This window comes from Rattus norvegicus, assembly GCF_036323735.1.
Source record: "Rattus norvegicus strain BN/NHsdMcwi chromosome Y unlocalized genomic scaffold, GRCr8 chrY_unlocalized_17, whole genome shotgun sequence".
NCBI classification, from domain to species: domain Eukaryota; kingdom Metazoa; phylum Chordata; class Mammalia; order Rodentia; family Muridae; genus Rattus; species Rattus norvegicus.
In genome coordinates, this window is record NW_026947375.1 from 705,776 (window position 1) to 719,943 (window position 14,168).

Consider the following 14,168-nt stretch of genomic DNA (forward strand, 5'->3'; position numbering starts at 1 on the left):
CTGTGTCCCCAAGCACCACCCCTGGTATGGCTAATGGATGTCTGCTTCTGTCTGAGTCAGCAGCTTAGTGGAGTGTCTCAGAGGGAAGCCATGTTAGACTCCTTTCTCCAAGCATAACAGAGTGTCAGTAGTAGTGTCAGGGATTGGTGCTCATCCCTGGGATGGGTCTCGATCTGCACTAACCATTGGTTGAAATTTCCTCACTCTCTGTTCTATGCACGGCGCCTTCATTTCTTGTGGTCAGAATAAATTTTGGGTCAAAAGTAGGTGTCTTTATCACTCCATTTGGGTTGCTCTCTGGCTACCGGAGATTGCTTCTTCAGGTCCATATCACTGAGGCTGTGAGTCTCAACTAAGGAAACACCCATTGATTCATGGGCATCTTTTACCCCAGCTCTCTGCCTCTTTCTGGATATGACCTCTACCTCCTCAACCCATTTATCTAGGCTGCTGTGTCTGTCCTCACTAGCAGATGGTGTGATCACAGAGACTAGATATGCAAGGTGAGGAGATACCCGAGGGTTCCCCTCCTGCTCAGAGGAGAAAAGGCTGGGGGAAGGATTGTGAGAGGGGTGAACTGGAGGGGGCAGTGTGCAGCATGTAAAGTGAATAAATAAACAAATAACTATGAAAATAACTAAGTCTACTTGAAGGTAAGAAGCAGGTGTGTGTGTGTGTGTAAGTAAGTAAGTAAACTTGAATGTAAGAGCAGTGTGTGTGTGTGTGTGTGTGAGTGTGAGTGTGTGTGGCTGTGTATGTATTTGTGTGTGTGTATATATATATATATATATATATATATATATATATATATATATATATATATATATATGAAGTTAAGAACAGGTGGGTGTATGTTTAATATTAAATTATCACATTTGAGAAAACAGTAGTCTATGCAGAAGAAAGGACAATTTAGTCACTATATTTACAAAAAATGGTGTTTGCTGCAGATGAATGAATGATTCGGTGATTAATAGCATTATCTGTTCTTCCAGAGAACCTGTTGACAGCTCACAAGTGGCTGTAATTTCAGCATCACGGAACCTCACACCTTCTTCAACCTCCTGGACAGTAGGCATGCATGTGTTGCACATGTGAACAAGCATATGTACAACAAAAAGTATAAAAACAGAAGAGCAGTTCCTGGTTGACATAATTTGATTTTCGTGAATATTCATAGTAATGATCACAGTCAAATAAACACTTTATTGTTCTATAGTGCAATCAAAACCACTAAAAGTTAATGATCACATGAGTCACTTAAAATCTATTTATTAAAAAATTGCAATAAAAATTTGCAGAAATGAAATTAAAATTTTATTACTATATGAATTAAAAAACATTAATATTCTCATATAGAGCTGAAAATAATACTTTACACATATTTCTTTGGCTTGTATAAATATTGCAGTTTGTGGTTAATTTGCTGCTGGTTTTTGTAGGAGTTCTTTTCCAGGTATTAGCCCATAAACTCTATAAACTCATGAAGAATACACTACAGGAATGTAGGCTCTATTGTGTTGAATCCAGGAAGGTTGCTATATGTATTCCTTCTTCTCTGATCAATTTTCTCTACGTACATTACAAGGATATTTTTGTTCATGGGTTCTTCCACTTTTGTCAAGCTGATAGCTGATAGCTGATAACTGGAGAATATTTAATTTTGGAAGATCATTTTTGAAGATATTTCCTAATGTCTGCACTATCAATGATATAGATTTTCAAATGTGTGGCCAAAGGAACAGCTATCAAGGGACTAAACATGACTTTTAACTACTGTTGCTTTGTCTTTTTGAAAGAAGTAATCAGAAAGGCATGCTGTTTGTTTTAAGGGACTCTGGGGGGAAAACAGGAAGGAGGACAGCATTTGAGACATAAATAAATTAATAAAATAAATAAATACAAAAAATAAAAAAGAATTCAAACTATACAGGAAAAACAGATTTAATTGCTAGGAAACAGTATGGTTTTATATCGTGTCCTAATTCCTGAATTTTATATACTTTAAGCAATCTAATGACTAATTCTCAAAAATCAGAAAATTGAAAAAAAAAATGTTACAAGTAACACAGTAGGTTTACCAAATCATATCAACAATGTTTCTAGAACTGTACACTTTCTATGCCCATATCCAATCCAGAAATCCAGTTAACATTTACTTATTACATATCTTAAGTCATTCAGTTTTGTGATAATTCATTACTATTTTTATCTTCTGTGACCACACCTTTGAAGATAACTACTTACCTTGCAAGAATGTCTCTGAATTTGGATTTGCCCAGTGGTTTTCCTCTTTTAGGTTGAGATTATATGTACTTGACACAGATACCACAAAGTGTTTCTTGCTTCGCTTATTGCAGGTAAGCATTAGGAGGATATCTGTCATCTTAACAAGAACCAAATATGGAGCAATGAAATTATTTTAAATTATTTTCCTTTCATATTTAAAATATTTTAATGTATTTTCTTTTGTATTTCTTTTAAAGTAATAGAAGTTATGGGAGAATCACTTAAAGCCTATGGAAAGACTGTGTGTCTCTTCAAAACTTTAGGATTGGTTTTCAGCATCTCTGTCATTTTTTCACCAACATTTTGACCTGAATGATCCTTACTCCATGTAAGAAAACTCAGAACAATGAGTCTGAAGAGAATATAATTACTGTCTTTCTGTATGGGTGACTCATGCCTAAAACAATACTGTAGTTTTGGTGTCATGGTAATTTGTCAATGTCTTCAATATTTTCAGCACACTTAAATGGAATTTTATTTTTGTTTCATTATACTCATAAAGACTCAAGATTCTAATTGTATATTATTTTATTTTCCTGTTGAATAGCAACCTGAATCTAATTATATAACTCTAGCTGACTTTTATTTTTATATTCGGTCACTTGTAAACTCACTTCAGTTCCTGTATGTGAATGCATATTTGTGTGTGTGTGGGTGTGTGTGTGTTTGTGCATGTGTGTATGTGTGTGTGTGCGTGTGTGTGTGTGTCTGTGTGTGTGTGTGTGTACGTGTGTGTGTGTGTTTATATGAAACTATGATACTGATGTTGGGAATCACCTGGCTGAAATTCTTTTCCACAGCCCTTTTAGAAATCAAAAAGTGGAGGAAAGACTACTCCTGTTCCAAAATAATAGACACTGGGTGACCAGAACTGAAGTATGGACTGATCAAATGGTACACAAAGCAGGGGTTAACAATTCACTCTCCTGAGAACTAATTAGCAGTTCCATCCAATGCAAAGAATTTACATGTACTGAAGAATATGGAATTGTATCATAACGAGCTGAGATCATGTACAAACAATTTCTGAAAGATTTCCAAATAGCTAAGAATGGATACAGAGAATTTTCAAGACCCAGAGACATTAACATGTGGTTTAAACTCTGTCCAGAGGAAACCACTTAAGTACTGGATTAATCTACTAAAGTAATTTAGTAGCAAGCATACTTTACAATTGTTTGCAATTAAGCATGGTGGTGAATAAAGAGAACACTTTAAAGAAAGGTATGTTTCTTAAAGTTTGTTTCAAGACAGCAAGAAAACACACAGTTATTATTTTTTTTCTTTCTTTCACAGACTTTGCACCTTTTTGAAAGATCACTTTGGGATCCTTAATTATCTATTTATTATCAGAACTTTCTTCAGACCCAGAGTTCTTTTCAGTCCTGTCTTGACTTCTTCATACTTTAAGCAAAGATGATGGGTTCAGCATGGATATCACTGTGGTATGGAAGATGACCAATAATTTTTCAACTCCTTGTGTGTGGTTAGATTTGGATCTCAAGTAGTTTTTTCCCAACCCTACAAGGCAACCTATTCCCCGTGAAACACTTGCCATGTGGGAACATACCTCACTACTCATTTGGGCTGCAGAATGAAGCAGGGCCATACAGTGGACAAAGGCCATGGCTGGCAATAGGCAGCACTGAATTATACAAAAAGTGTGAAGAAAAACGTCTGTGTGGCACATCCCTCCTGAGAGATTCCTCAGATCTCACTTTCAAGTCTCTCCATATATTGTGTATGACAGAACTAGTGTAACCAAATTTCAGGATACGTAAGTTCATCAGAAAAATGTACATGGGGGTGTGTAGAGATGGACTGGTGCAGATAACAAAGGCCATGAGAGCAGGATGAGGATGAACAGGAGGAAGCATTCTCCAGGTACCTCAAACTTCTTGGCGATTGAAAAGCATTTGACAGACAAGCCCTTTTCCTGCCAAAAAGAGCAATTGACACAATTAACACTCATCTTCTGGAAGACAGAGCAGTAAGCCACTAAAAGGATTCTTGCAGATAAGAGATATTGATTTTTTAATACTTTTAGACACTCAGTTACATCAGAGTCAAAGTCTTTCTCTGTAGTCGCAAAAATCAAAGCTTAGGAGTGATTTATTCTCACAGATTTTCATATCTAATACTTTCTCTCTTAACACAAGCGGATTTTCCAAAGTGTGTTAAGCATTGAGTCAAGTGTCCAAATATTTACAAAGCTGGTGCAAACTTGTAGTCTTTGCACTAATGCAGTTCAGGCAGAAATTTTACCAGGGGTGAGTCAGTTTCACATGCTGTATAAGCAATCATTGAAATTAAGGAAAAGAAAACCTTGACTGTATCTCAACTTTTTACCCATTCTAATCAGTAACTAGTTATAAATGTTAAGCAGAAAAACAGATCAACCTACTTATTTCTATGCTTTCGTATTGCCACAGGTATAGTCTCTCCAAAAACCCTGTGTGTGTGTTGGGCCCCGATTATTCTCTGATTGCTATTATGAATATTCAAACCCACACAATAAAGGTATAAATTCCTCAAGACCCATTATTTTTGAAGATAATGCAAAATCAAATAGTCATTTGATAAATAAATTACTGGTTTTAATACATAGAATTAAAGGCAAGGCACATATCGATGTCTATACAGTAAGGAGGTCATCAGAGAAGCTTTTTAAGATGTGTAAAATGAGACATGGAAGTGAAGAATGATCAACCAAACAACACCATACCCCTTCATGCCACAACCTTCAATATGACAGCTGGTATTTGTAACTTAATAATTAACGTCTCTTTATAGAACATGTTTTCTTAGCAGGAGTATCACTGCATAGGCGTTAAATTTCTATTTTCTTAATATTGTTCGTGATATTCTATCAACCAGACTTTTGATTTAAATAAAGAAAAAAAGAATAAAAGATGTATTGTCTTGATATGTAGTTCGGGCTAACCTTAAATTCCTAACTTCTCTGTCTCAGTCTCTTGAATGTGAGTATTCTAAGAACAGGATATGGTGCCTGACTTGATAGAAATTCCTTCCTATTCTTTCATCTCAACATCATAGAATTCCAACAAACTACCTGTATTTCTGTACACATAGTATTTATACAGTTAATCTTTGCTCATTTTTGCATTTGGCACCTGTGGTGTGATTGCTTGGTTACTTTCATGGAAAATTGTTCAGTTCCAGCAGAGCCTAGTCTGTTTTCAAATATCTACCTTTTCTTCTCTCTCCAGTTATACTCTGTTTTTCACAATACCACTGCTAAAGTAGCTGTTAGCACTGTGGTGGTGACTACTTTTCATCTTGTTCACATTGTTGCCTTATATGGAGACTGAGTATGGACTGCAAAGTTCTTATCATTATGTTTACCATCCTTACCAATATCTGAGCTCTCATGTAATGAGGAACTCCAGTGCTAAGCGTACTTTGGTTCCTTAGGGATTCTGCCTGTCCCTTCCCATTATATCTTCTGAAGTTCAGTCTCATGTCCCACAAATATTGGAATGTGGCAAACTCATTTTTCTCACACTCTGATAACTTTTCCTTTCAAATGAGATGTCCTTTCCTGTTTTGTGGAGTGTATATGTCTTTGCTGAAGTTTGGGTTTTCTTGACAAAAAATAGACCACTTTTTCCTGACAAGTGTAGAGTAGGAGATATCACCAGCCTCTTGGCTCTCTCTCTATTCACTTGATATAATAAAATATCAGAGATATGTGAGTAGATCAGCACATGGTTAATCCACAAATCAAATGTGATCTTCAGTATTTCCAAATTTTAAATAAATAAACATGTTATCTATGTTTATAAATACCATATAAGACACACACACACACACACACACACACGCACTCATACACACACTCACACACACACTTGTATGCCTATATATTCATGGAGAGACAGAGACACAGAGAAACACAATAGAAAAAAGCACGTAGAGGTTGTACATAAATTAAACTGTTAAAATAAGCAACAATGAAGGATAACAGTATTTGTTTACATCCTGCTTCACCATTTGATCACTTATAAACACGGCTAAGAAAAAAAGCATTCCCCATGAGTTTGCTTCTGTATGAATAAGTTAATTTCCCAAATCACTAAAGTTGATCAGGTGTGGAATGCTTGTCAGCTACATGAGTCCTGAGCTTGTGTGCATGTCTAGCCACAAACATTTTAGATTTGCATTTGGGTACACTCTATTTTGGGGAATTTCTCACCACAATACATAATTTTCGTTTCTGTTCAATAATTGATCACTATATTAATTTTCTATTTGGGTTAATGAAAAAACACAGCTCTCCAAAACAACAAAAACAACAACAAAAAAAAGAAAAACAATACACGATTTTCTTGTGGGGGCAGGGGACATAGTCAGGTATAATACTTTATTAGATCTATTAGATTAGATCTGACCCATTCATATAAAAGTTATAAAAATCTAAGTGTAGAGAACATAGGGTAGACTTAAAGCTCTGAGAATTATGAAGCGAGAGTGCTGTTGAACATACTTGACCATTCAGTGGACTCTCTTCTTGTAGAAAAAAAAAATGCTGGAATGCATAGGATTCTATTGTTAGGCATTTCACACTTATTTTGATGTAGTGTAAATATTTGTCCATATTAAAATAAAAGAAACAAAAAACAAAAACAAAAACAAATAAACAACCTTCCCACAGCCAACACAGAGAATGACTATATTTTAATTTGAAATATTTTTACAGCAACTTACTTTTCATTAGTAATTTCTGTATTTGTATAGTTAGCTCTCTAGTTAGAGAGTGAGGCCTTTCTTCTCCCAGGTAAATTTCCAGAATATTAACTCAAGAACTAGAATGTTGTATTTACATTTGGATTTGTGCAGTAAAAATGACTCACGAGAAATCCTGAGGTTTCATAAAAGAAAACTTACTAAAGCTAAAAGCACACATTGCACCTGACATGATAATAGTAGGATATTTCAACACCCTATCCTCATCACTGGAGAGTTCTTGGAAACAGAAATTAAACAGAGATGTAGAGAACATAATAGAAGTTATGAACCAAATGGATTTAACAGATATTTATAGAACATTCCATCCTAAAATATAAGGATATACATTCTTCTCATAACGTCAGGGAACCTTCTTCAAAATTGACCACACAATCGGTCCCTTAGCAGACCTTAACTGATACAGGAAGATAGAAATAATCCCATGCATTCTATAAGATCACCACACACTAAGACTTGTCTTCAACAATAACAATAATGTCAGAATGCTCACGTATACATGGAAGTTGAAAAATGCTTTACTCCATGACAAATTGGTCAAGGAAGAGATAAGGATAGAAATTAAAGACTTCTTAGAACTTAATGAAAATGAAGACACAACATTCCCAAACATACGTGACACAATGAAAGCAGAACTAAAAATAAAAACTTATAGATCTGAGTTCTTGCGAAAAGAAACAGGAGAGAGCATATATCAGGAGCTTGATAGCACATGTAAAAGCTCTAGAACAAAAAGAACTAAGTAAACCCAAGGGGGGTAGAAAGCAGGAAATAAAACTCAGAGCTGAAATCAATGAAGCAGAAATGAAAAGCACCATACAAAGAATCAACAAAACCAGGAGCTGTTTCTTTGACAAAAACAATAAGATAGATAAACCCTTAGCCAAACCAACCAGAGGTAAAAGAGACTGTATCGAAATTCACAAAATCAGAAAAGAAAAGGGAGACGTAACAAGGGAATCTGAAGAAAGTAAAAAAAAAATCATCAGATTCTACTATAAAAGCCTATATTCAACAAAACTACAAAATCTGGAGGAAATGGATAATTTCGTAGACAGATACCAGGTAGCAAAGTTAAAACAGGAACAAATAAACTATCTAAAGAACCCCATAACTCCTAAAGAAATAGAAGCATATATTGAAAATCTCCCAACCAAACAGAGCCCAAGTAGAGATGGTTCAGTGCAGAATTTTATCAGACCTTCTTAGAAGACCTCATACAAATATTATCCAAACACTTCCACAAAATTGAAACAGACAGAGAACTACCACATTCCTTACATGAATCCACAATTACTCTTATACTTAACCCACACAAAGACTCAGCACAGAAAGAGAACTTCAGACCAATATCCCTTATGATATTGATGAAAATATGAATATTTCATATTGATGAATTATGAATATTGATGAAAAATACTTATAACATTCTTGCAAACCAAATCTAAGAACACATCAAAAAAATCATCCATCATGATCAAGTAGACTTGAACCCAGGAATGGAAGGATGGTTTAATATAGGAAAATCCATGAATGTAATCCATCATGTAAACAAACTCAAAATTAAAGAGCACATGAACATTTCATTAGATGGTATAAAAGCATTTGACAAAATTCAACAACCCTTGTGGCTAAAAATCCTGGAAAAATCAAGAAATGAAGGCTCATATCAAAACATAGTGTGGGGCTGGGGATTTAGCTCAGTGGTAGAGCGCTTACCTAGGAAGTGCAAGGCCCGGGGTTCTTTCCCCAGCTCCGAAAAAAAGAACCAAAAAAAAAAAAAAACATAGTGTAAGAAATATACAGCATACCTGTAGCTAACATCAAACTAAATGGAAAGAAACTTGAAGCATTCCCAGTAAAACCAGGAACTAGAAAAGGCTGCCCAACTCTCTCCCTACTCTTTCTAAACAGGACTCCATGCCATAGTCAGAGAAATCAGACAGCATAAGGGGTTCAACCAGATACAAATTGGAAGAGAAGATATCAAAATATCACTATTTGCAGATGATATGATTGTATATACTTATTGACCCCAAAAGTTCCACCAGAGAATTTCTCAACCTGATAAATAACTACAGAAAAGTGTCAGGGTATAAAATTACCTCAAACAGACCAGTAGCCTTCCACTCCTCAATGGATAAACATGCTGAGAAAAAATAATGAAATCACACACTCCACCATAGTCCCAAATATTATAAAATAACTTGGTGTTAGTTTAAACAAGCAAAGGAATGATCTGTATGACAAGAAGTTCAAGTATCTGAAGAAAGGAATTGAGGAAGATCTCAGAAGATAGAAAGAGATTCCATGCTCATGCATTGACAGGATTAATTTAGTAAAGATGACTATTTTGCCAGAAGCAATGTACAGATTCAATGCAATTTCCATCAAAATTCCTACTCACTTCTTTAATAAAGCTAGAAAGAGAAATTTGCAAATTCATTCCGAATAAGAAAAAAGCCATGTAGCTAAAACTATCCTCAACAATAAAAGAACTTCTGGGGGAATCATCACCCCTGAACTCAAGCAGTATTACAGAGGAATAGTGATAAAAAACTGCATGGTATTGATAAAGAGACAGATGGATAGACCAGTGGAATAGAATTGAAGACCAAGTAATGAACGCACACACCCTATCGTTTGATATTTGGCAAAGGAGATAAAACCATCCAAATGAAGAAACATAGCATTTTCCAGAAATAGTGCTGGTTAAACTGGAAGTCAGCATGTAGAAGAATGCAAATAATCCCAATTTTATGACCATGTACAAAGCTTAAGTACAAGTTAATCAAGGACCTACACATAAAACCAGATACACTCAAACTAATGGAAGAAAAGGTGGGGAAGAATCTTGAACACATGGGCATTGAAGAACATTTCCTGAGCAAAACACTAGTGACTTATGCTTTAAGATCAAGAATTGACAAATAGGAGATCATAAAACAGCAAAGCTTCTGTAAGGCAAAAGACACTGTCATTAGGACAAAACTGCAACCAACGGATTGGAAAAGATTTTTGCCAATCCTATATCTGACAGTGGATAATAATCCAAAATATACAAAGAACTTAAGAAGGTAGACTCTAGAAAGCAAAAATACCCTATTAAAAATGGGGTAGAGTGAGTTACAAGACATTCTCATTTGAAGGTTTTCAACTGGCCAAAAAACACCTAAATAAATGTTCAACATTCTTAGTCATCAGGGAACTTCAAATCAAAACAAATCTGAGATTCCACATCACACCAGTCAGAATGGGTAAGATATAAATCTCAGGTGATGGCAGATGCTGGCGAGGATGTGGAGAAAGAGGAACACTCCTCCATTGTTGGTGGGATTACAGACTGGTACAAACCTTTTGAAAATCATCTGAAGTTTCCTCAGAAAATTGGACATTCCATTACCTGAGGACCCAGTAATATCCCTCTTGGCCATATAACCAAAAGATGTTCCAACATACAACAGTGCAATATAGTCGAATATGTTCATAGCAGCCTTATTTAAAATAGTCAGAAGCTGGAAAGAACCCAGATGCCCTTCAAGAGAGGAATGGATACAGAAAATGTGGTACATCTACACAGTAGAATATTACTCAGCTATCAAAACAATGACTTCATGAAATTCATAGGCAAATAGAATAAACTAGAAAATATCATCCTACATGAGGTTATTCTATCAAAGAAAAACATACTTGGTATGCATTCATTGGTAAGTAGATATTATCCAAAAAGCTTGAATTACCCATCGTGCAATACACAGACCAGATGAAACTCAAGAAGGATGATTAAAAAGCAGATGATTCACTCCTTCTTTAAAAGGGGAAACAAAATACCCATGGGAGGGGATAAGGAGGCAAAGTTTATAACTGAGATTGAAGGACCTGCCGTTCAGAGCCTGGCTCACACGTAGCCCATACATATACAGTCACCAAAACTAGATAAGATGTATGAAGCTAAGAAGTGCAGGCTGATGATAACTGGATATTGATCCCTCCTGAGAGACACAGCCAGAAAATGTCAAATACAGAGGCAAATGGCAACAGCAAACCACTGAAGCAAATCAGACCCCAGTTGGAGGAATTAGAGAAATGATTGAAAGAACTGAAGTTAATAACAACAATCTCAAACAAACAGAGCTTCCAGGGACCAAATTTCCAACAGCAAGACTATACATGGACTGACCCATGGTTCCAACTGCATGTGGCAAAGGATGGTCTTGTTGAGAAAAAATGGAATGAGAAACAATTTTTTTTCGGACAATGTTGTACCCCCAGTGTAGGAGAATGTGGGGAGGTGTAGGGAGGCTGTGGGTGAGAGGTGAACTCCCTTAGAGAAGGGTAGGGGGAAGGGTTAAGGGGCTTGTGGACTGGAAACCTGGAAAAGGGAATAACATTCGAAATGTAAACAGGAAATATCCAACAGTGAGAGAGAGAAAGAGTGAAGGAGAAAGAGAGAGAGAGAGAGAGAGAGAGAGAGAGAGAGAGAGAGAGAGAGAGAGAGAGGAGGAAGAATAAGAGGAAGAAGAAGAGGAAGAGGAAGAAGAAGAAGAAGAAGAAGAAGAAGAAGAAGAAGAAGAAGAAGAAGAAGAAGAAGAAGAAGAAGAAGAAGAAGAAGAAGAAGAAGAAGAAGAAGAAGGAATTGAAAGAGAAAGAAAAATAAACTTCCATACTTCCCCATTTCCTCTCTTCCTCAGCTGTTGTTTAGGCAGTCATGTTAGTGAGATGCTATAAGTGTAATTTCTGGTGTTACTTTGGAACACCATCTCATAGTATACTTTAATCTCTTACAATCTTCTTTCCCCTCTTCTGTAATGTTCCTCAGCCTTGAATCAAGTGACGTTTTATAGATAGATGCATTGAGACTGCACCTGAAATTTCTGTCCTGCATTTTGAAAGGCTGGGATTTTTACTGTGATCTTTGTTGCAGAGACTGTAATTAATTCTGTATATAAGGACACATGACTTTGATTGATGTTAGGTATGATACTGGCTTAAGTAAGTAAGGGACTGTATATACTCCCCCATAGTCACAGCTGCAATAGCCTTATATATGTGGCTAAATTACCAGTACCATCCATGTTCATTGAACAGGACTTAAGCAAAATTAGAGAACTGTTGGCTATCACCAAGCTATTTATGCCACTGAACTGCCCTCATGTTTATCCTGTCATGTTGATCATTGTGTTTTACAGGTATGATGTGAACAATCACTTGAAACTGACAAGACTGGTGATTGTAATTATATGATATACTAGAAATTAGACCCGTGCCCGGCATATCTTTCTCTTTAATAGTTACTTTCTGATACTCAGGAGAATGTAAAAGTTAAATTTAGTCTTAAACTAACAAAAGGAAATTAAACTTTTCCTGCTATAGAGCATTTTTTAAATTAAGCAAAATAAATATTTACTTGATGTTGGGGAAATATAATTTAATAGTATAATCCAAACACCTTTTAAGTGATTAAAAGTCACATGTAGTTGGTAGCTGTCATACTTTGTAAAATTGGCATCAGGATTGTAAAGATGAAATATTCTCTGCTTTATGCAAATACATAGGAATAATGAACAAAATTATGTACCAAGCTTCATGCTTTAGGTAAATAATTGCATTTATTCAATTGTATATAAGATTATATAATATTAGCTAGGTTTCAAGTGCATAATAATTATGATTAAATTATTAATTAAATATTAAAATAAGCATACTTGGGTTACCAAGTAAAATGGAATATAAAATATATTAGAATAACCAAAAATATTTATTAAAAGCAAAATGATGAAAATATTGTTTACATAAAAGCAGCCTGGAGCTATATATCACCTTAAAGTTTTATAGTGTGTTCCAGTGTGGTGTCCCAGCAGATAAAATTTCATGCCTTGAAAAACCAAGAACCTAAATTTGATACCTACACATATATGTTTTGAAGACTTCAATATTCACCACAACACCTGCACACACAAAAGGCTACACAGAATATTAATAATGAGACTAATGAGAACAGTAATAATAAGAAAAAGAAAAAAAACTATAGGAACATTTTAAATAAATAATATATTGTATTGGTCTCAAAATAGGAAATTAAACACATTTTCTTAGTACATTAACTATTCAAAGGAAAACTAACTGGCTTTTACTTCATTCTATATGAAAGCAAAAACACATGAGATCGATTGTGCAGAGGACAGAAACAGACACTTATCCAAGGTTCTATAAGAAAAATTGGAAAGATCTACTGTATAATATTAACATATTTAATCAAACACATCTTACAATGATAAAGGAAAGAAAACTGGAAAAAATAATGGCTGAGTGTAGTCTCAGCACCTAGAATGTGCCAAGATGTCTCAAATACAAAGACACCAGAAATACATGAGAAAATGATAAATAGGTTGATTTTATTATGGAATAAGTATTGTAATATTAGCTTAGTGGTTAAGAGCACTTATACTCTTAAGAGCAAACACATTCAGTTTCCAACATCCACGAAGCCACTTGCAACCAGCTGTAAAAGCAGCTCCAGGGGATCTGACATCTCCTGGTCTCCCCAGGTGCCTGTGTCCATGTGCACAAATCTATTCATACGCATTCACACATAACAGATCATTCAAATAAAAAAGATTCATGAATGTATTTTCTGCACATATTATGAATAGTAAGCATTCTACATATGCAAACACAATTGCTACAATATAATAAGAAAGAAGACAATTCGCAAATAGTATGAAGAGTAAATTAAGGATTAAAGCTTACACAGTTCAGTAAGGATAAAATGTTAAACTTCACTATTGAATTGCAATATGGATGTTAAAAAAATCTAGCATTTGAATTTATGAGTAAAACTATTTTATAAATTATTTTATTTAAATACATTCCTTCCATTGTACAATCTCCTTGTCCCCTCACACAGTTACTCATCCCATTCCACCTCTTCCTTCCCTGACCCAAGACGATGTTCCCCAGATTCTGCCAGGCCCCATAATCCCTGGGGCCTCAAAACTCTCAAGGATTAGGCCAGAACAGGCAGTGCTCAGCTATACATGTGTCAGGGCATCAGAACAGATAGTGTATGCTGCCTGGTTGGTGGCTCAGTGTCTGGGAGATATCAACGGTCC

At 35.4% G+C, this 14,168-nt stretch overlaps 1 long non-coding RNA gene across 3 annotated transcripts in view; it reads right to left on the reverse strand.

The window, feature by feature from the left end:
- Positions 1 to 923: 923 nt before the first annotated feature.
- The window catches only part of LOC134484605 (uncharacterized), a 34,583-nt gene continuing 21,338 nt past the window's right edge, over positions 924 to 14,168 (reverse strand). For all 3 annotated transcript variants that reach the window (XR_010062103.1, XR_010062102.1, XR_010062101.1), the window contains 2 exons: positions 2,248 to 4,225; positions 924 to 1,143 (listed from right to left, as the gene is read on the reverse strand). This is a non-coding gene — a long non-coding RNA (uncharacterized LOC134484605). The remainder of the gene's footprint in view (positions 1,144 to 2,247; positions 4,226 to 14,168) is intronic.